The sequence below is a fragment of the Diabrotica virgifera genome, chromosome 2 (assembly GCF_917563875.1).
Source record: "Diabrotica virgifera virgifera chromosome 2, PGI_DIABVI_V3a".
Classification (NCBI taxonomy): Eukaryota; Metazoa; Arthropoda; class Insecta; order Coleoptera; family Chrysomelidae; genus Diabrotica; species Diabrotica virgifera.
Window position 1 is genome coordinate 117,970,747 of NC_065444.1, and position 22,218 is coordinate 117,992,964.

General features: G+C 35.8%; 1 protein-coding gene across 5 annotated transcripts in view; it reads left to right on the forward strand.

The window, feature by feature from the left end:
- The window catches only part of LOC114330181 (CUGBP Elav-like family member 1), a 1,522,900-nt gene that overhangs the window by 599,207 nt on the left and 901,475 nt on the right, over nt 1–22,218 (forward strand). The gene's annotated exons all lie outside the window — the stretch shown is intronic.

Sequence of the window (22,218 nt, forward strand, 5' to 3'; positions counted from 1 at the left end):
TCTGACAATGTAGGATCGGGAGATAAAGGATACGATCTTTTACTTTTTTTTGGAAAGCTATTTAATTGTGCTTGAGAATATGAATGTGGATTTGATCGTTGAGAAATGGGTCGCGTATTGCACTGGTACGATATTGGTGGAAATGACTTGGACGATGTAGACGGTACATGAACATTAACTGAATTTAATAATGAATTTTGTTCTAGATTAGAATTAACTATTTTATTATCAATTGTGGTTGTAGTTAAATGCTTAGATACTATATCAGCGTAACTTTTTTTAGGAACACTACTATTTTCATCCTTGAAGGAACAATTTGGCTGTGACATAATTTGTTTAATTTTTTCTTGTCTATTGTATTCTGGGCATCTACTAAAATCGTTTGTAAAATGGTTTCCATTGCAAGAAAAACACTTTACTGTAACTTCTTCTGATGAGCAGGTTACTGTGTCATGATTCTGAGAGCATTTCAAGCATCTTATTTTAGAACGACATTGCTTACCAATATGTCCGTAACGATAACAATTATTACACATTACAACCCTTTGTTTATAAACTTCTACTTCGTAAAGAACCTTATTTATTTCCACATACTTAGGTAGAGTTTGACTTTTGAAAGAAACCAAAATGGTACTTGTGGGTATTAATTCTATTTCGTTATTTGAATTTTTTATTTTTCGATTCATTCTTTTAACAAATTCAACTTCAAATTTACGATGAAAATCATAGGCCCTAATTTTATTTTTCAAATAATCAACTGGTAAATCTTTATCAATGTGTCTAATAGCAGAGTATGGGCCGGTTGGTCGTGGGAAAATTTTGCCGGCCGTGGGAAAGTGCGGCATCCTTTGATGTTTGCCGCCAGAAAGCCACGCCCACCGACCATAGCCACGCCCACCGACCAATGAGAACGAATCCCCGCCCACCCGCAGCATCACCCATGGACCAATGAGATCAAAGTCCAGCCTACCGACCAATGAGAACGAAGCTACGTCACGAAGCCCCAAGATGGCCACCTGTTCTTCCTCTTTTCGTTTGTCATGCTGTCAATTCTTCTTCTTCTTTTCGGTTGTCAATTCTTCTTCTTTTTCGCTTATCAATTATTAGTCCTGTCGTATTTTTACAGATCTTCTTCTTCTTATCTGTCGAATGACACAAAGTTCTTGCTTATCTGCCAAAATGTTGTCTGTCACGTGAGACATAAAAATATTGCCAAAAGGGCATTACAGCATATCTCCGTTGCTATTGGTCCGATTTTGACGTAAGAGGGCTCGTTGGAAAGCGGAGGGGGTAACGAATAAGTTGAGACAAAAAACAAAGATGGCGACATTGCCAAAACGGCATTACAGCATATCTTCTTTGCTAATGATCCGATTTTGACGTATGGGGTGTCAAATGAAAGCGGTGGCGACACAGAAGCCAACTGTCAATTCTTCTTCTGTCAACGTTCAACATTAACTATCAATTCTTCTTCTTCTTTTCCGTATAGTGCCGAACAGAAAGTGACGCGAATGACGTGACGTGAATAACGTGACGCGAATAACGTGACGCGAATAACGTGACGTGACGTGAATAACCTGACGTGAATAACGTGACGCGAATGACGTGACGTGACGTGAATAACGTGACATTTGAACGTGAATGATGTGACATTTACGTGACATTGATCAACAATGACCAGAGGGTTGTAAGAACTCATCGCTTATCTCAAGATCTCTTCTTCTTCGTTCCCGAAGAAGTGATCAACAATGACCAGAGGGTGTAAGAACGTTGTCACCTGCTTTTACCTGTGTGTCACCTGTATACCTGTATGACGCAAACCTATTGTCACCTGTGTGTCACCTGGATACCTGTGTGTGTCACCTGTATACCTGTATGACGCAATAATTGCATGAAGAAGTGATCAACAACAACAATGACCAGAGGCTTGTAAGAAGTGGTAGTTTTTCTTCTTCTTTCCCGAAAGGGGACCACCCTGTACGCTGAGTGCAAAAGTGGTCGCTTATCGCTAGATATCTTCTTCTTTTCAGTAAAAAAGTATAGGGTGGTCGCCCGGCCTAGCCTAGCCTAGCCTCATCTGTATTCTTGAAACTCAATTGGTGGTAAAATAAAACAATATAAATAGATGAGAACAAATTTCATTTTCAATACATGATTTAAGCAAATATTTTCTTCTATTCAAATAGAACCAGACATGAAGCTAGCCAAACAACATACCACGCTTGATGTGGAAAACACTTAATTTTAAAAATTATTGTTGAAATTGTAAAGAGAAAATTCGAATCTTCATGTAATATAAAACTTGATCAATAAATAAGGTGCATAATCTCCAACATATTTATTAATACATAGAAAAATTACAACGGCATTATTCTATAAGAAAACTAGTGACGTCAACGATCCAAATTTCTTGCGGTTCATGAAAATAGTCCAACGGCGTGACGGAGGGTTGCAGAAATCACCACACTCAAATTCGATTGGATCATCGGCATAGGCAAGGTGGTATGAAGAATTCTTCTACAAACATTAGTCCACTCGAATGTGTTTAAAATTATTCCTTTAAATTTGTCGACACAGAATAATGGATGGAGAAAACTGTCGGGCTGGAGATAGACCAATATATTTAAACTACATCTGAGCTAGTAATCCAACTGTTGTGTTTGCTATCCAATCCTAACCATTTAACATACATCTTATTGCCTTTTCGTCTAAGTACTTTTTCAACTAGGTAAATGTCGGGATTTTTTGTTTTCTGTAATTCTTCTTCGTAAAACCCGCCACTAATCGGAGTACCTTGCATGTCTTCGAGCAAATAAGTTATAGGATTCGTTATCTTTACTTGTACAATTCTAAATAATTCTGTAGTCCAATTGGGCGTGAAGGCCTTTTCAAAGAAATGTTTTGCCTTTGATACACGTACAATGTCGCCAACTTTAAATTTTCGCGGGCCGGCAATCTTTAAGTGACTATAACTTTTGTGCAAAATAGCTTTTTCGTTGGATTTGTTGACCTGAGAAGGTTTGTATCCTGTTTTACTATGTTTCGTATTATTGTATTCCTCGGTGATTACAGGTAGGGCGTCTAACCATTTGTATGATCCATGTAAACTGAAATACTTGTACAACTTTGCTTTCAACGTTCTAATAACTCTTTCACAAATGGCAGCCTTTTTAATCGTGTAGGTGCTGTAATGATTAATTTCATGTTTTTTCATTAAATTTTGAAATTTTTTGTTGTAAAATTCCGTTCCCTGATCGGATTGTAGGTTCTTCGGCACTCGTTGAGTATGGGCGAGAATGTCCGAAAATGCCCGAGTAATTTCCTCACCTGTCTTAGTCTTTAGAGGGCGTGTCCATACAAATTTTGAAAAACAATCAATTACAACTAGTATTAATTTATAATTTTTATTCTGGTGCGCATAAGGACGCATTTCAGCCAAATCCATTTGCCACAAGTCATCGAGTCCTTTGATTATTGTTCGTCGACGAGGATAGTTTTTTCGTGCTGGTTTATGCAACTCGTACACCACCTGTTTCTTTTCTTTAGACATTCTTATATACGACTTTCAATTGCTTTTAGGCGAGTATCTATATTCATCGAATGAAGGTTGTCCACTACATCCTTTAATACCTCGTTCATTTCTTTTATCTTCTTTTCCATCTTCATATCGTATATCGCATGATTTGCAATTGTTTCTGCAGCAGATTTCATATTCTTATCCGTATCCTTTTTTAAAGTATTCAAATTATCTTTAATTATTTTTTGCAACTTTTGTTCTAGAAGTGGAACTGTGGTTTTATGAAGCTCTTTTCTCACTTCATTTAGTCCAATGGATAAATCTTGTACATCATTAGTTTTCTGCTTCAGCAACTTATTTACATTATTTTCCGTATCCTTTTTTAGAGTATTCAACTCATTTTTCATTATTTTCTGTAACTTTTGCTCGAGAAGTGGAACTGTGGTTTTATGAAGCTCTTTTCTCACTTCGTTTAGTCCGATGGCTAAACCTTCTATCTCCTCAGTTTTTTGCTGCAACAACTCACCATGTGTTTGAATTAATGGTGACTATGTTACGCAAGTCCATTATTTGCGCATCAACGTATTTTTTCGTTGCAGCATCACCATTTTCCGATGGGTCCTTGACATTGCAAATTTTCACATTTTCGGCATTAATATTTCCGTCAGAAGTATGTGGAAATGTAACTCGCGCCACCTTTTGAGCGCTACCACCACGAGAATGATGACCGAATTTGTCGACACTCATAATGGAAATGATGCTGTCATTCACAGTTACTCTATTATATTAGCTTCTTTTAGTTCATTGATGATTGCTAGGATTTCGTTGTCGTGAGATGTGTTGCCGGCATCTTTCGAAGCCACCAAGAGTTCAAGACGCTCCACCAATTCATTTGGATCGTCCCAGTATATATATTCCCTAGGCGTTTCATTGTAAATTAATCGAGAGTCATCGATAAACCCTGATCCTTTGGAGGCAGCTGGCGAAGATAGCTGTGGAGACGCTGATTGAGATGATGTTGAACGAGTTGGTAAACGACTATGTGGCGGTTGCGTTAGTGCTGATGATGTAGTAGATCGGGTGTTTATCTGTGACGGATTCTGTGATACCGTTAATGTAGGCTGTGACAGATTCTGTACTATCGTTGATGTAGACTGTGACGGTTTCTTTGCTACCGTTGATGTAGATGCAGGTCTAAACAATGGCTTAATAATATAATGATATTTGTCTCCACTTGAACCTTTAAGGCGGCCTATTGAATCCAGATGAACTTCGGTTTTCTCTAATAACGTATTGTATAAATTTTTATCTTCTTCATTGTAGTATTCAGGATCAGGATTATCATAGAAAATAAGGTGATATAGGCCTGGCGTCTCCTGCACCGATCCTCCTTGACTATTTTTGGCGTCATCCATAACCTCTATAGCACCGTCTTTGTTAAACTTTATTCGTCGTTTACCCCACGTCCAGCCCAACAAATCATTGTAAATAGGCCCATAGTTTTTATCGATTTTATCAGACTTCATCCAAAATTCTTTTATATATTCATGACTCATCGGAGGATATTGCTCCATATAATCGTTGAAAGCACCTTCAGAAATATTATCAGGATCAAACATTACTTGTTCGGTTTCGTTATCTTGCGATTGGTGTGTTTCTATGCTATCTTCATATTCTTCATCGTTGTTTTCAAACACATCTCCATCACTAATAAATGATACTGGTGGTGTTGGTGTACGATTTTCTGCTATATTCGGCTCTTTTTTTAGTCCCACTTCTTCCTTTTTCGCCTCTTCTTTTTTAACTTGTCTAAACTTGTTATCGATAGCATGATGTAACGTTTTTGATGATTGTGCAATGTCCGTGAGAGGTTTCGAGATGGGTTTAAAAAGTTTATTTAGTGACTCATCTCGTTCTGTTTTACCTAATTTCAATGCCAAATATTTTTTGCGAATTGATCTAGCCAATTCGGCAACTTTTTTCTTACGCATGGCAATGGCAACCGCATCATAAGACATTATGTTGACGACTAAACAATCTACCTACAATTTTATATATTTATCAAATCCTTTGCGGTATCGACCACTGTTGAGGGCAAAGTCTTTCATAATGACCAGCGTGCCATACCTGTCACGCCAACATTCTGAACACATTTTTTTAAATTGATCAAATGACATGTCTGGCGATACGTGTTCATCAAATATATGCTTCAAATTTATCTCGTCTTGCTTGAATAATACAATCATGTTACAATTGTCTCTTATTAGCTGCTTCGGTATTTTTGAATATGTTTGGCATAAATAAGCGGCATCGATATCTTTATGTCTGCACATGGAATAATACTCGCGAATCTTCTGCTGTCCATCACATGCAACATCGTCAAATAAAAACACAGAGTTTGCTTGAGCTTCGTCTGGACCGATAATTTCTTCATTGTCTTTGAATGGAAAATACCCAACACCTTTAACTTGCGCTATTACATCTTGCAGTAGTTGGTATTTCGGTTGAAAGAGGGATTTTGAATAAACATAGACATTTTTGAATTTGGCGCCATTTGGATTAAATAAAAGTGATAGCATGACATTAGTTTTTCCGCATCCACTTGGACCGCAAATAATGGCTCTGAATGAGTTTGGTAATAATTTTCCATGTTTACTGATTATCACTTTCTGGACAATATCCAGATTATCAATTGGCAGCGTCTGCTCTTGTTGAACGACCTTCATCGTGTGACAAGTGTAGTAAATAAGTACGGTAATCTATTATAGATGTCACCACTTGTGTGTCATCAGTCCAATGTTGGTTGTCAAAGGAGAAGATCTCGTGAACACTCTAATTAATAAACTACCGTTTGAGCTTCATATTCCTGGTGGTTATCAGTATTGTGGACCTGGAACAAAACTAAAAAAACGTCTTGCACGCGGAGATCCAGGAATTAATCCATTAGACGCAGCGTGTAAACAGCACGATATCGCTTATTCGCAGCATTCATATCTCGAAGAACGCCACAAGGCCGATAAAGAATTGGAAAATAGAGCCTGGGAGCGAGTTAAATCGAAAGACGCTAGCATTGGTGAAAAAACTGCTGCTTTACTTGTAACCGGTGGAATGAAGACGAAAAGAAAGTTGGGAATGGGACTTCGTCGTGGAAGAAAGGGACGTTATTCTTTTAATCGCGATGTTGTCTCACAAATTGCAAAGTCCATGAAGAGAGGAGCATCGTTACAAGATACTGCTTTGACGGCTGTACGAATTGCAAAATCCATAATCAAAAGACTTGGCGGTCGAAAAAAAATTGATGTTCCACGAGTATTGCCACTAAAATCTGGAGGTTTCCTGCCCCTCATACCTCTATTTGCAGGTCTTTCTGCTTTGGGAGCTCTAGCCGGCGGTGCAGCAGGGGTGGCGAAGACTGTGGTGGACGCAAAGAATGCCCAAAAGAAATTGGATGAAGACATACGTCATAATAAGGCGATGGAACACATCGGCTCAGGTCTGTACCTGCGTAAGAAACCGAGAGGTGGATTCGGCTTGTATATGAAAAAAAACTTCCAATAAAGCTACCCAATCGTCCGCTGTACGACTTGGACATTGCACATTACGCAAAAATGCTTAAAATACCGCATTTTCGAGGAGTTTTCATGAATGACACTCTGCCTAGAGACGGTCCTCGACAACGAGAATGTGCAATAGTTAACTTGGATGTGTCAACACATAACGGAACACATTGGGTAGCATATAGAAAGATAAACGATGACGTAGAGTATTTCGATTCATTTGGTAATCTGAAGCCGACCAAAGAACTTGTGAAATATCTGGGTGCACGTGCCAGAATTTTCTACAATAATCATCAGTATCAGAGGTTCAATCAAATCATTTGTGGACATTTATGCTTAAAGTTTTTATATAATGGAGCATATTAAAGGCATGGAACTGCTTATGGATCATATGTTTCACAAAAAACGTTTTGAAGAATTCAGTAAAGAAGAACTACAATTAATACCGCTAGATTATATTATACGAACTGTAGAACCTATAGAATTGTTATATATATGGCATAAATTGCCTGGGGAATATCGAGGAGAATGGAACTTGCAGATACTACTTCCGTGCTTCGTACATTACAACAGGCCAGATTGGAGGACTCACTGGGATGGACCAGCCGATTCTCAAGCATCTTGCCATTTATGTAAACTTGCTTTAGAACAAATAAAAAATATGCGAACATAACATTGATGTTTATTCCACTATATAACCTATTAATCCTTTGAATTCAATCAGTCATCATGTCGCAGTTGTTGAGAGTAGTTAGTACCAATTATACATTTTCATTTCAACCTTCCACACCAATCGTGTTGGATCCGAACAAAGATTATGAAATAGCTCTTCGTGCCTTTCATTCCTACAACAGTATACCAAACATTGAAAATAACAAGTTTTATTACTACAATGACAAAAACCAATTGACAAAATTTGCTTTTCCCGACGGATGTTATGAAATTGCCGATATTGAAGAATACATACAAAAGAAACTGGGTGCCGACAATGAGCTTAAACCGGAAACGATATTTAGTCTAAAACCTAACCACAACACGTTGCAGTGTCAGATATTTAGCAAATATAAGATTTCGTTTAAGCAACCAGATAGTCTTGGTACAGTATTGGGATTTTCTCCGACAATACTCAATCCCGGAAAGACGTATTCTTCGGATCTACCTGTTAGGATTATAAAAGTATCTAGCATACGCTTTGAATGTAACATTAGTACCGGAGCCTTCGACGGTAACAGACCTGGTCACACGATCTATGAATTTGTCATACAATCGAATCCTGGGTACGCAATTGACGAAACTCCTCACAATTTGTTGTATTTACCCGTTGTGCCACAGCGTGAACTTACCAATATCACTGTCTTGGCTCTCGATCAAGAAGGACGACCTGTAAACTTTAGAGGAGAAGAGAGCACGTTGGTTTTGGAACTTAGATCACGAGGGAAATGGGCCTAGTAATAAGGCCATCTACTGCTCCAAGAACACCATTAGTTGTGAAACCGTCTAAGTGGCAACATCGTATCCACAGAACACCATGACAACCGTCTGAGCGTAAACATCTTACGTTCGCAAAAAAATTGGTTTTACAATCACTTGGTTTTAAACTAAAAAAATGACGACAGTGTATGAAAATCAAGAACATTCAGACAGCGTAGTAATGCCTCCAATATTCGATATTTATCGTAAGCCAATGTTTGATGAATCGATTCGAAAGGCTTAATACCGAACATATGCACCATTCATTAAATCATTCAACTGCAATGATATTGTTGAATTCAGCATTAATCAAGTTGACTCGTTTTTTGAAATGAGCGAAACCTTGTTATGCATTAAAGGATCACTCGTCGATAAAGCGGGATCTGGAACAATCACGCTAGCAAATAATGTGGGTGCTTTTCTGTTCGATTCGTGTACGTACAGCGAAAGCGCACGGGAGATGGAAACAGTGCGGGATCCTGGTATCGTAAGTGCTGTACGTGCTATGACATGTTACAATCAGGAAGATTCCAAGTATATGGTTATGGCAGGTTGGAATTACCCTAATAATCCCATTCTAAACGATACTTCATTCAACATACAGATGCCTCTTAAGCACATTTTTAACATTTTCAACGATTATCCAATGATTACGTGTGGTCGTCAAACAATAAGACTAGTTCGAGCTCGAAACGACAACGATTGTTTAATTATTACAGATGCAGCTACAACAGCAAAGATTAACATCACCAACATTGAGCTCAGAGTGAAGCACATATATCCCAACGATGAAATTAAACTACAACTAATGACGTCCATTCAAGAAGATCGCCCTATAATTATTCCGTTTAGAAAGTGGGAATTGCACGAATTGCCTACCATTACCAAAGGTGCTAGACGTGAAGTTTGGGCCGTTAAAACTAGCACATCAGTTGAAAGACCACGTTATGTTATTGTTTTCTTTCAAACGGGAAAGCGTAACACAATCAAAGCTGATCCTACCTTATTTGATAATGTCAGCATCCAAAGTATTAGATTATCCTTAAATGGAGAATATTTTCCGAACGAGAGAATGCAGTTGGATTTTAGCAAAACTGACTACAACGAGGCCTATTTCAACTATACCGAATTTCATCCCAGGTACGCACATTCCACACAAAAGCGACCTCTACTCGATTTCTCAGCTTTCCAGCATCATGCGTTGTTCGTCATCGATTGTTCAAAACAAGAAGAAAGCATGAAAGCATCCACTGTTGACGTAAAACTCGATATTGAAGCGAATAACGGTTTTCCCGACAACACCAAGGCCTATTGTATTATAATTCACGACTGTGTAATGGAGTACTTCCCTCTTACCGAAATTGTAAAAAGTCTAAATTAGGCGCAGAAAGTGTCAGTAGTACACGAGCAGTCATCATGAGAGTAGCATTCGTAGATATTCAGGGATTCGATGTGGACGGGTGGTTTGTTCCCAAAGAACTTACCATCGAAATAGGTTTTAAACGAAGCCATTACATCTTTTTACCTCCAAAACCATTCAATGCGCTAAGTAATGAGGATAAGAAGACGGCATCATACGTGGAGAAAAAACTGCTTGGTATTCGATATTCTGATGGAGATGTAGAATTGTCCAAACTAAATGAAATACTTGAAACCAAGTTGTTGTATGCCGCTGATTACATATATGTCCGAGGAGAACAAAAGGCAGCATTTTTAAGCAAGAAATGTCACATTTTTGGAGTTTTTCCCCTTATTATTGATGTTTGCAAGTTTGATGGTACGCCTCTTGCTACTGGAAACGTTGGTCCTGCTACAAACCCCTGCCACGCTGTTGGACTATTTTCATGCACCGAAAGAAATGTGGATCGTCTACGACACTGGTTTTCTTCTACTGTAATACCGTTGTAATTTTTCTATATATTAATAAATATGTTTAAGAGTTTTTTTTTGGTTTTTATTTAAACACCTTATTTACTGATCACGTCTTATATTACATGAAGATTCGAATTTTCTCTTTACAATTTCAACAATAATTTTTAAAATTAAGTGTTTTCCACATCAAGCGTGGTATGTTGTTTGGCTAGCTTCATGTCTGGTTCTATTTGAATAGAAGAAAATATTTGCTTAAATCATGTATTGAAAATGAAATTTGTTCTCATCTATTTATATTGTTTTATTTTACCACCAATTGAGTTTCAAGAATACAGATGAGGCTAGGCTAGGCTAGGCCGGGCGACCACCCTATACTTTTTTACTGAAAAGAAGAAGAGATCTAGCGATAAGCGACCACTTTTGCACTCAGCGTACAGGGTGGTCCCCTTTCGGGAAAGAAGAAGAAAAACTACCACTTCTTACAAGCCTCTGGTCATTGTTGTTGTTGATCACTTCTTCATGCAATTATTGCGTCATACAGGTATACAGGTGACACACACAGGTATCCAGGTGACACACAGTTGACAATAGGTTTGCGTCATACAGGTATACAGGTGACACACAGGTAAAAGCAGGTGACAACGTTCTTACACCCTCTGGTCATTGTTGATCACTTCTTCGGGAACGAAGAAGAAGAGATCTTGAGATAAGCGATGAGTTCTTACAACCCTCTGGTCATTGTTGATCAATGTCACGTAAATGTCACATCATTCACGTTCAAATGTCACGTTATTCACGTCACGTCACGTCATTCGCGTCACGTTATCCACGTCACGTTATTCACGTCACGTCACGTCATTCGCGTCACGTTATTCGCGTCACGTTATTCACGTCACGTCATTCGCGTCACTTTCTGTTCGGCACTATACGGAAAAGAAGAAGAAGAATTGATAGTTAATGTTGAACGTTGACAGAAGAAGAATTGACAGTTGGCTTCTGTGTCGCCACCGCTTTCATTTGACAACCCATACGTCAAAATCGGATCATTAGCAAAGAAGATATGCTGTAATGCCGTTTTGGCAATGTCGCCATCTTTGTTTTTTGTCTCAACTTATTCGTTACCCCCTCCGCTTTCCAACGAGCCGGTTGTGCGTGAGGTTAGCGACCTCACCACATAAAAAATAATATTGCTAAAGAAACCTCTACAAGCCTCGGAAATAGGACGGATAACGCGACGACGAAAATGGCCACGGAAATGGATTTGAGAAAAACAACGTACATAGGATGTTGGAATGTCCGGACAATGTTTGAAACAAGTAAAACACATCAAGTGGCAAAAGAAATGGATAAAAATAACATTAGTATATTAGGATTATCTGAAATTAGATGGAAGGGATGTGGAAAAACAAGAATTGAACACGCCAAAACGGTTATATACTCGGGAAAATGTGGCGAAAAAGACCGACACGAGAGTGGTGTTGCATTCATGATTTCAAAAGAAGCAACAAATGCCCTAATAGAATGGGAAGCCATCTCAGATAGAATAATAATGGCTAGATTCAAAGCGAGATATAAAAACCTAACAATTGTTAATGTATATGCACCAACAAATGAAAAAGAACAGGACATAAAAGATGAGTTTTACCAACAGCTGCAGATGGCATACGATAAAATACAAAATAAATATAAAAAAGATATTGTGATGATAATCGGAGATATGAATGCCAAAATAGGAACGAATAATAGTGGAAGAGAAACTGTAATGGGGAAAGAAGGATTGGGACAAATTAATGAGAATGGTAACATGTTTATAGATTTCTGCACCCAAAATAGTTTAGTCATAGGTGGAAGTATATTTCAACACAAACGCATACATAAAGTAACATGGACATCCCCCGATGGACAAACACACAATCAGATTGACCACATAACCATAGATAAGACATGGAGGCACTCACTCTTAGATGTTAGAGCAATGAGAGGGGCAGACATAGGGTCCGATTACATGTTGATTAGAGCCAAAATCAAACTCAAACTAGCCAGAAGCAAGAAAACGCCAATGGAACAACGAGAAAGATATAACGTTCAGTGGCTCAAAGACGGAAATGAAAGTACTGAAGAATATAAGACCAAGTTAAGAGAATTATATAATAAAACTTACAACACAGAAAATGCCACGATAGAAGAGCTGTGGGATAAATGCAAGTATGTATATACACAAGCAGCAAAAGAAACGATAGGAATACAAAAAATAAGTAATAAACCATGGCTATCGAGAAGCACGTGGGAAAAAATAAACGAAAGGAAACTACTTAAATGTAAAATGCTACAAAATGATCTAAGAGATAGGGAACAAATGAAGAGAGAATATAGAGAGAAAGATAAAGAAGTTAAAAAAAGTGCGAGAAACGACAAAAGACAATATAACGAAGAACTGTTAATAGAAGCAGAAACAGCAGCAAAAAACAACGACATGGGAACTCTATAAAACGACGAAAAAACTAAGCTCGCGCGGAAAAATGAATGTTGAGCATATAAAAGACAAGAACGGGAAAATGTTGAAGAATGAAAAGGAAATAGTTGAGAGATGGATCGAACATTTTAGAGAAGTATATGCCAACAGAATAATAGAACACGAAATAGAAAATGAAGAAATAAAGGAAGAACTAAGCTGCACCGAATCGGAATTCACAAAAAAAGAAGTAAGTAAAGCAATACAACAGCTGAAAAGAGGGAAAGCAGCTGGAATAGATAACATTACCACAGAACTACTGAAAGCAGATAGAGAAACATCGGAAGAAATCCTGTATGTACTAATAAACAGAATATGGCAGGAGGAGAGAATACCTGATGATTGGAAAAAAGGTATAATTGTAAAGATACCCAAGAAGGGAGATCAAACGAATTGCAACAATTGGAGAGCAATAAAACTACTTTCTACAGTGAGTAAAGTCATGACAAGGATGATACTAGAAAGAATGAAAGAAACTATAGACCAGTTGTTAAGACCAAACCAAGCGGGCTTCAGGAGTAATAAAGCATGCACAGATCATATTAACACATTAAGAAACATTGTAGAACAAACAATAGAATGGCAGAGCAAAATCTATATAAATTTCATTGACTTTAGACAAGCCTTTGACCGGATTAACAGAGAAAAAATGTGGGAAATACTAAAGAGATATGGAATTCCATTAAAATATATAAGAATTATCAAAATGTTCTATGAAAACTATACCGCACAAATCATGCACAATGGGAAACTCACAGAACCAATCAACATAGACAGTTGAGTCAGACAGGGGTGTATTCTATCTCCAACCATATTTTTGATCTTAATTGACTGGGTCATGAAGAAGGCAACGAAAAATAAAACAGGAATTAGATGGAATGCTTTCGGTCAGCTTGAAGATCTAGACTTTGCAGGTGATATATGTCTGGTGTCCGAAAAAAGACAACATATGCAGAAAAAAAACAGAAAAGGTGACAAAAGAAGCAAGAAAAATAGGACTAGAGATTAACACAAGAAAAACCAAACTTATGAAGATAAATACGGAAAGAGAAATGGGTATATTTATTGAAGGAGAAGAAGTAGAAAATGTACAGAAGTTTTGCTATCTGGGAAGCATAATTGACGCTAGCGGTGGAATAGAAGAGGAAATTAATGGAAGGGTAACTAAAGCCCAAAATGCGTTCTATATGCTGAAGAAAACATGGGAGTCCAATAAATTAACAACCAAAACCAAAATGAGGATATTTAATACAAATGTAAAGAGCATTTTGCTATATGCAGCAGAAACTTGGAAAATAGAGAAAAAGATTATACAAAAGGTTCAAACATTTGTAAATAGATGCCTTAGACGAATATTGCAAATATATTGGCCAAATCGGATAAGTAACAAGGAACTTTGGAGAAAAACTAATCAAGAGCCGATAGCCAAAACGATAAACAGACGCAAATGGAAGTTTATTGGACACACATTAAGGAAAAATGAAGATGATATAACCAAACAAGCCCTGGATTACCAACCAACTGGAAAAAGAAAACAAGGCAGACCAATGACATCCTGGAAAAGAAATATTACCAGAGAGCTAGAAGACAATGGGTTAACATGGAAAGAAGTGAAAGCCCTGGCCAGAAACAGAGATGAATGGAGGGGGACTGTAGAGGCCCTATGTTCCAAATGGAATCAAGAGGAGTAAAGTAAGTAAGTAAAGTAATACCGTTGTAATTTTTCTATATATTAATAAATATGTTTAAGAGTTTTTTTTTTGGTTTTTATTTAAACACCTTATTTACTGATCACGTCTTATATTACATGAAGATTCGAATTTTCTCTTTACAATTTCAACAATAATTTTTAAAATTAAGTGTTTTCCACATCAAGCGTGGTATGTTGTTTGGCTAGCTTCATGTCTGGTTCTATTTGAATAGAAGAAAATATTTGCTTAAATCATGTATTGAAAATGAAATTTGTTCTCATCTATTTATATTGTTTTATTTTACCACCAATTGAGTTTCAAGAATACAGATGAGGCTAGGCTAGGCTAGGCCGGGCGACCACCCTATACTTTTTTACTGAAAAGAAGAAGAGATCTAGCGATAAGCGACCACTTTTGCACTCAGCGTACAGGGTGGTCCCCTTTCGGGAAAGAAGAAGAAAAACTACCACTTCTTACAAGCCTCTGGTCATTGTTGTTGTTGATCACTTCTTCATGCAATTATTGCGTCATACAGGTATACAGGTGACACACACAGGTATCCAGGTGACACACAGGTGACAATAGGTTTGCGTCATACAGGTATACAGGTGACACACAGGTAAAAGCAGGTGACAACGTTCTTACACCCTCTGGTCATTGTTGATCACTTCTTCGGGAACGAAGAAGAAGAGATCTTGAGATAAGCGATGAGTTCTTACAACCCTCTGGTCATTGTTGATCAATGTCACGTAAATGTCACATCATTCACGTTCAAATGTCACGTTATTCACGTCACGTCACGTCATTCGCGTCACGTTATTCACGTCACGTTATTCACGTCACGTCACGTCATTCGCGTCACGTTATTCGCGTCACGTTATTCACGTCACGTCATTCGCGTCACTTTCTGTTCGGCACTATACGGAAAAGAAGAAGAAGAATTGATAGTTAATGTTGAACGTTGACAGAAGAAGAATTGACAGTTGGCTTCTGTGTCGCCACCGCTTTCATTTGACACCCCATACGTCAAAATCGGATCATTAGCAAAGAAGATATGCTGTAATGCCGTTTTGGCAATGTCGCCATCTTTGTTTTTGTCTCAACTTATTCGTTACCCCCTCCGCTTTCCAACGAGCCCTCTTACGTCAAAATCGGACCAATAGCAACGGAGATATGCTGTAATGCCCTTTTGGCAATATTTTTATGTCTCACGTGACAGACAACATTTTGGCAGATAAGCAAGAACTTTGTGTCATTCGACAGATAAGAAGAAGAAGATCTGTAACAATACGACAGGACTAATAATTGATAAGCGAAAAAGAAGAAGAATTGACAACCGAAAAGAAGAAAAAGAATTGACAGCATGACAAACGAAAAGAGGAAGAACAGGTGGCCATCTTGGGGCTTCGTGACGTAGCTTCGTTCTCATTGGTCGGTAGGCTGGACTTTGATCTCATTGGTCCATGGGTGATGCTGCGGGTGGGCGGGACAAATTTTTATTTTTTAAAATGTGTGATTTTATTAATATATTAGCACTTAAATAATCTTTCAACAATACCCGAATACGATTTTTCCCTATAGACTGTATTTGTTTTATTTTATTATCTAATTGCGGATATGATGTTAATATTATTTCTCCAATTTTTATTGCATTTAACTGCCCTGTATAATTATCCGTATTGTTTTCAATATAAATTTGAAAAGGAGCCGTGTCCGTAGACTGATAAAAGAATGTTGTTTTATCTTTTTTATCGTTGTCATTAGAAACCGATAAACTCGGTGTTGGATTTAAACTAGAATCTACAAACTTTTCTTTCGATACAAACTGATTTTTGTTGTTTTGTTCATTTGCATGTTTATTTATTAAAGGAGAATCTATAACTAAATTTAAATTATTTGAACCACTTATCTGATTTACAGGATCTATATTTTCTCCAGGATCTGGTTGAGGAGGGGGTTTCCCCTCAGTATCCACCTCCATATAAATGCACTAGGGACTCATCCTTATAACTCTAACTATATTTATTAAATAATAATTAATATTACTACTACACTATTAATAATTGTTCTATACTTTAACGATGTTCTCACCTACGCTGTTGAAGTACGACTGATATTCTCTAAGTTAAAATATGTGAACAAAGAAATTTTTTGCTAAAAAAGTGTTATTTCAAAAGATAGAGTATGCGTTTTTATTTTGCAATAAACAAATTTATTTATTTATATCGAAATGTAATAAAAATTAAAATGTATAAATCGTTATCAAAGGCCATTGGAATGCCCAATTAAAGCAAACTATCCGCTATCCTGCGCGTAGCACCAAAAATTAATGTTTATTTAAAAAAATTCCTGACGCCATGGTAATTAATCGATTTTAATTTTGCAAATTTCAAATGAAACGTACAGTACACTTCTATACGCAAAAAAAGTTTCAACTTCCTATCTGCTTTATTTTCAGTCCTGCAATATTTTGAAAAAATTATTTTTTTTTTGAGAAAGCTGGATTGCAAAAAAAATTTATTTTGCAAAATCTGTTAAACCGATCTTAGTCAAATTTATAGTACTGTTTTACTGTATCATAAAGTTTTTTTGGGTGAAATATGAAGGTCCTAAGTGTAGCATAAATGGTTAAAAAACGTAAAATGCGAATACTTGTTTTTGTATGGTTTTTTCGCAATTATTGCTATTTTGCAACAAGGGTGACAATTTTTTAAATTTTTAATCATTGCTATAATGTATAAAATTTAATTATGCAGCTTTTATGTCGGTACAAGTTTTCTCGGAAATGAATACTTTTAAAGTTATAATCAAAAAACGAACAAAAAAATCGAATTTTTCCTTCATTTTTTGACATTTTGATTATTTAAACAATATTCCGGACCTTTTTGAGAGGGAGGATAACTCAAATATTATTATTTGAGTTATTTTCAAGCAATTTTTGCAAAAAAATTTAAGTCACCTCTCAAAGTCCAAATGTACTAATATTTTTACGGATGCGCCCTGGTCTATAATGCAACATTTAATTTTTATTTTTTATGGATAATTTTTTTATTTCTCGCATTCTTCTTGATTTGCCTGCTGCTCTTCTACAGAAGTCCATTTCTATTCCTAGTAACATTTTCTCTGTTCTTTGATTCATTGGTGATTACATTTTACATACAGTGAGCACGTAAAGGTTGGAATAAATTCATCTTCTCGAGAATGGACGATTTTGGAATAAAATCCCGAAACAGGTCCATTTTTATTTTTAAATTGCGACTTTTTGACATATGTGTCACACTAGTGACGTCACCCATCTGGGCGTGATGACGTCATCTATAATTTTTTAAATGAGTATAGTGGTCGTGTGATAGCTTATTTAAAAGGTAATTCAATTCTCTATTTAGTACTGTAAACATTAACATAATTATTTATACAGGGTGTCCAAAAAAATTTTTTTTAATTAAATTTATTGACATAAAAAGAAGAATGTGTGTAACTTATTTAACTCAAAATACATTTTACTGCTATAAGAAAACATGAAATAATGTTTATTAAAAAATAAGTATCGTTTTTCGCTTAAATTCAATATTCAAGCGCCACTCACCTTCCTCCTGACAGTTTGAACATTTAATTTAAGGGAAAAGCAATGATTATTTTTCAAATAAACATTTTTTTCTGTTTTCTAAGAACAGTAAAATGTATTTTGGACTAAATAAATTACATGCATTCTTCTTTTTATATCAATAAATTTAATTTAAAAAAAAAATTAGACACCCTGTATAAATAGTTATGTAAATGTTTATATTACTGAATAGAGAATTTCAAATGAGCTACTACACGACCCCTATTCTCATTTAAAAAAATCATCGATGACGTCATCACGCCCAGATGGGTGACGTCACTAGTATGATATATATGCCAAAAAGTCGTAATTTAAAAATAAAAATTGACCTGTTTCGGGATTTTTTTCCCAAATCTTCCATTCTCGAGAAAATGAATTTATTCCAACCTTTACGTGCTCACTGTATATGCTTACACTTTTAAGTATGGTATTGTTTATGAGATATTTGTTCCCTATAGATATTGTTTGGTACCACACAATGTCGCTCGTTATGGATATCGCTTTTCTACCTTGTATGTTTCTCTCTTTTATAGCAGCATCGAGTGTTCCATCTTGAGTTACCTTTATGCCCAGATACTTGTATTCATCACAGTGTTTAATTAGAATACGAGAAATTAATAAGGGTAGTTACTCATACAATGATTGATGACATCAAAAGAAAAAACTAATATGGTACGGCCATGTACAGAGAATGCTAAATTGCAATATCCCTAAACAGATTTTGATGTGAACATCATAAGAATCAAGGAAACGAGGAAGGCCCAGAAGCAGCTGGAGGGACAGAATTGAAAAAGAACTAGAGGAAAAAGAAATCCCTCCAGGTCTATTCAAGTATATTCAAATGGGAAATAAGCCACAATTTTACCTAAAAATGATTTTATTAACGTTTCGACGCCCAAGTCGGGTGTCGTTGTCAAAATACAAAATAATACTAAATAAACAAAAATGTTGTTGCTTAGTAAAAAATTCTTCTAATAATTTATTTAATCTGACTCATTTATATCGGCAATTCAGACACGTATTATACATTTTAGAGTAGACGACTTTAAAATGATATTGCTAATATTGATGAGTTGCGTTCCTGGGACGACTTTGCTAAAAGATAGTTCATTTGATTACATGAAATCAATTCCAACTCAAGAATATCCGCCACAAAAAATCATAGCATGTGATCTGTCTTTAAAAAGACAACCAAATGCAACGGTGGCACTGAAATTCTCGCGTTAGAGATTCCATAGTAAATCACGAGGGAAAACCAGGAAAAACCTCGTGATACTATCCCGACATCGTAAGTATTTGGGTTTACATTTAGTTTACTCTCAAAACTAATACGAAATTCTGACTTGATATTTTAAATTTTAAATAATACTAAAATAATAAATATGTACTAACTCGATATGTTACTGATTTACTAATTGTGGTATTTTCTTTCTATTGACTTCCTCCTTTAATATGGGTAACCACATCCTACTGCATTCTACCGAGGAATTTGCGACACAATTGGTTTCATTTAACATAATTAGAGCCGCTTCTTTGATTTTTCTCTTTTTACTATCTGCTTCTTTTAGGACTATACTTGAATCTCTCCACTGAACTCTATGTTCATTATCCCATGCGTGTTGACATATTTGAGATCTATCAAATTCTCTATTTTTTTATATAAGACTGATGTTCATTTACTCTAATGTCTAATGGTCTTGACGTTTCACCTATATAAAATTGTTCGCATTCACAAGGTATTTTATAAATACAATTCTTTGTTCTTTCTTGTTCACTGTTAGGTTTAGTTTTAGATAGAATAGATCTCAATGTGTTTGTTGTTTTGAATGTTGTTGATATGTTGAATTTATTTCCTATTGTTTTAAGTTTTTCGGATAGTCCTTTTACATATGGTATTGATATTTTCCTCGTATTATTTCTTGTGAATGTTGTAGGATCCCGTTCTAAGTTGTTCTGTTTCAGTCAAGAATTTGATAGATCTCAAATATGTCAACACGCATGGGATAATGAACATAGAGTTCAGTGGAGAGATTCAAGTATAGTCCTAAAAGAAGCAGATAGTAAAAAGAGAAAAATCAAAGAAGCGGCTCTAATTATGTTAAATGAAACCAATTGTGTCGCAAATTCCTCGGTAGAATGCAGTAGGATGTGGTTACCCATATTAAAGGAGGAAGTCAATAGAAAGAAAATACCACAATTAGTAAATCAGTAACATATCGAGTTAGTTCATATTTATTATTTTAGTATTATTTAAAATTTAAAATATCAAGTCAGAATTTCGTATTAGTTTTGAGAGTAAACTAAATGTAAACCCAAATACTTACGATGTCGGGATAGTATCACGAGGTTTTTCCTGGTTTTCCCTCGTGATTTACTATGGAATCTCTAACGCGAGAATTTCAGTGCCACCGTTGCATTTGGTTGTCTTTTTAAAGACAGATCACATGCTATGATTTTTTGTGGCGGATATTCTTGAGTTGGAATTGATTTCATGTAATCAAATGAACTATCTTTTAGCAAAGTCGTCCCAGGAACGCAACTCATCAATATTAGCAATATCATTTTAAAGTCGTCTACTCTAAAATGTATAATACGTGTCTGAATTGCCGATATAAATGAGTCAGATTAAATAAATTATTAGAAGAATTTTTTACTAAGCAACAACATTTTTGTTTATTTAGTATTATTTTGTATTTTGACAACGACACCCGACTTGGGCGTCGAAACGTTAATAAAATCATTTTTAGGTAAAATTGTGGCTTATTTCCCATTTGAATATACTTGATTATAAAAATGCCACAAGAAAATAGCTTCAGAACAACATCCAGGTCTATTGTTAAGCAGAGAAGAATGGCTGTTAGTAGACGGAAGGCGTCGGAGAACGCTGTAAACCGATAATAAATAGTAGTATTCTTTTTTATAATATGTTTTTTAGGAAATAATATTTATTGTAAATTACTATAAAACATTTTTTATTTAAAAAATAATAATAAGTTAATTAATAAGTTGTTTATAGTTTATTGACAATATACCACACTTATACCGCGCAGTATATTTCACTATGCTTTGTTTTTAAACCCGAAGGGGTAAACTAAAAAGACAAATTCACGCCCAAGAAAGTCAATAGAAAAATCAACAGATATATCTTCTTTTTTTATAAAAGGTATATTTGTTAAAATCCCTATACAGGGGCTACATCATAAAAAAACAGAACTAGTTTTCAATTGGTTGACCGATCATCATCAGTGTTTCTTGAATCATACATGCTAACCACCAAAGTAAAAATATTAGGGTAAAAACCCTTTAAAATCAATCCGTCATAGGAACATATAAAATTGATGTTACTTTACATATGGATGTACAAAATATCCAATGTTTCACGCTCGAGGTACCATTGAGCTAAATTAGACTTGTTCACATCAAGGCTGTGTAGAAGCAAGTGCAAGTGGTGGTTAGCATGTATGATTCAAGAAACACTGATGATGATCGGTCAACCGATTGAAAACTAGTTCTGTTTGTTTTATGATGTAGCCCTGTATAGGTATTTGAACAAATATACCTTTTATAAAGGATTTCATGGTTTTTTGTAATAAATGCTATACAGCCAACTACAGGAAATTTTTTCCTCGTGGATTTTCTTTTTTGGTTGATCATGTCGGCCTTCGACGGTAATCCATGAATTAAATATTATACTAATACTTCGCTAAAGAATTCTAAAAATAACTGTTTTTTATATAAAAGCTGACTAAAAATCTAAAAATTAATGGAATAACGCATAAAACACAAAAAAATGGCCGATATAACTTAGTTAACCTATGAAATTCCATTAGTGTCAAAATTTCTTAAATTAGTGTCAAAATTTCATAACTGTGGAGTAAATTTGCTTGAGGTTGGACCAATTACAAACAAGCGTTACAGCGCGGAAAAATTTGAATTACTCCTCCTGGTTTAAATACAGAGCATAGTAGCGATGTAACGTAATAATTATTTTCGGT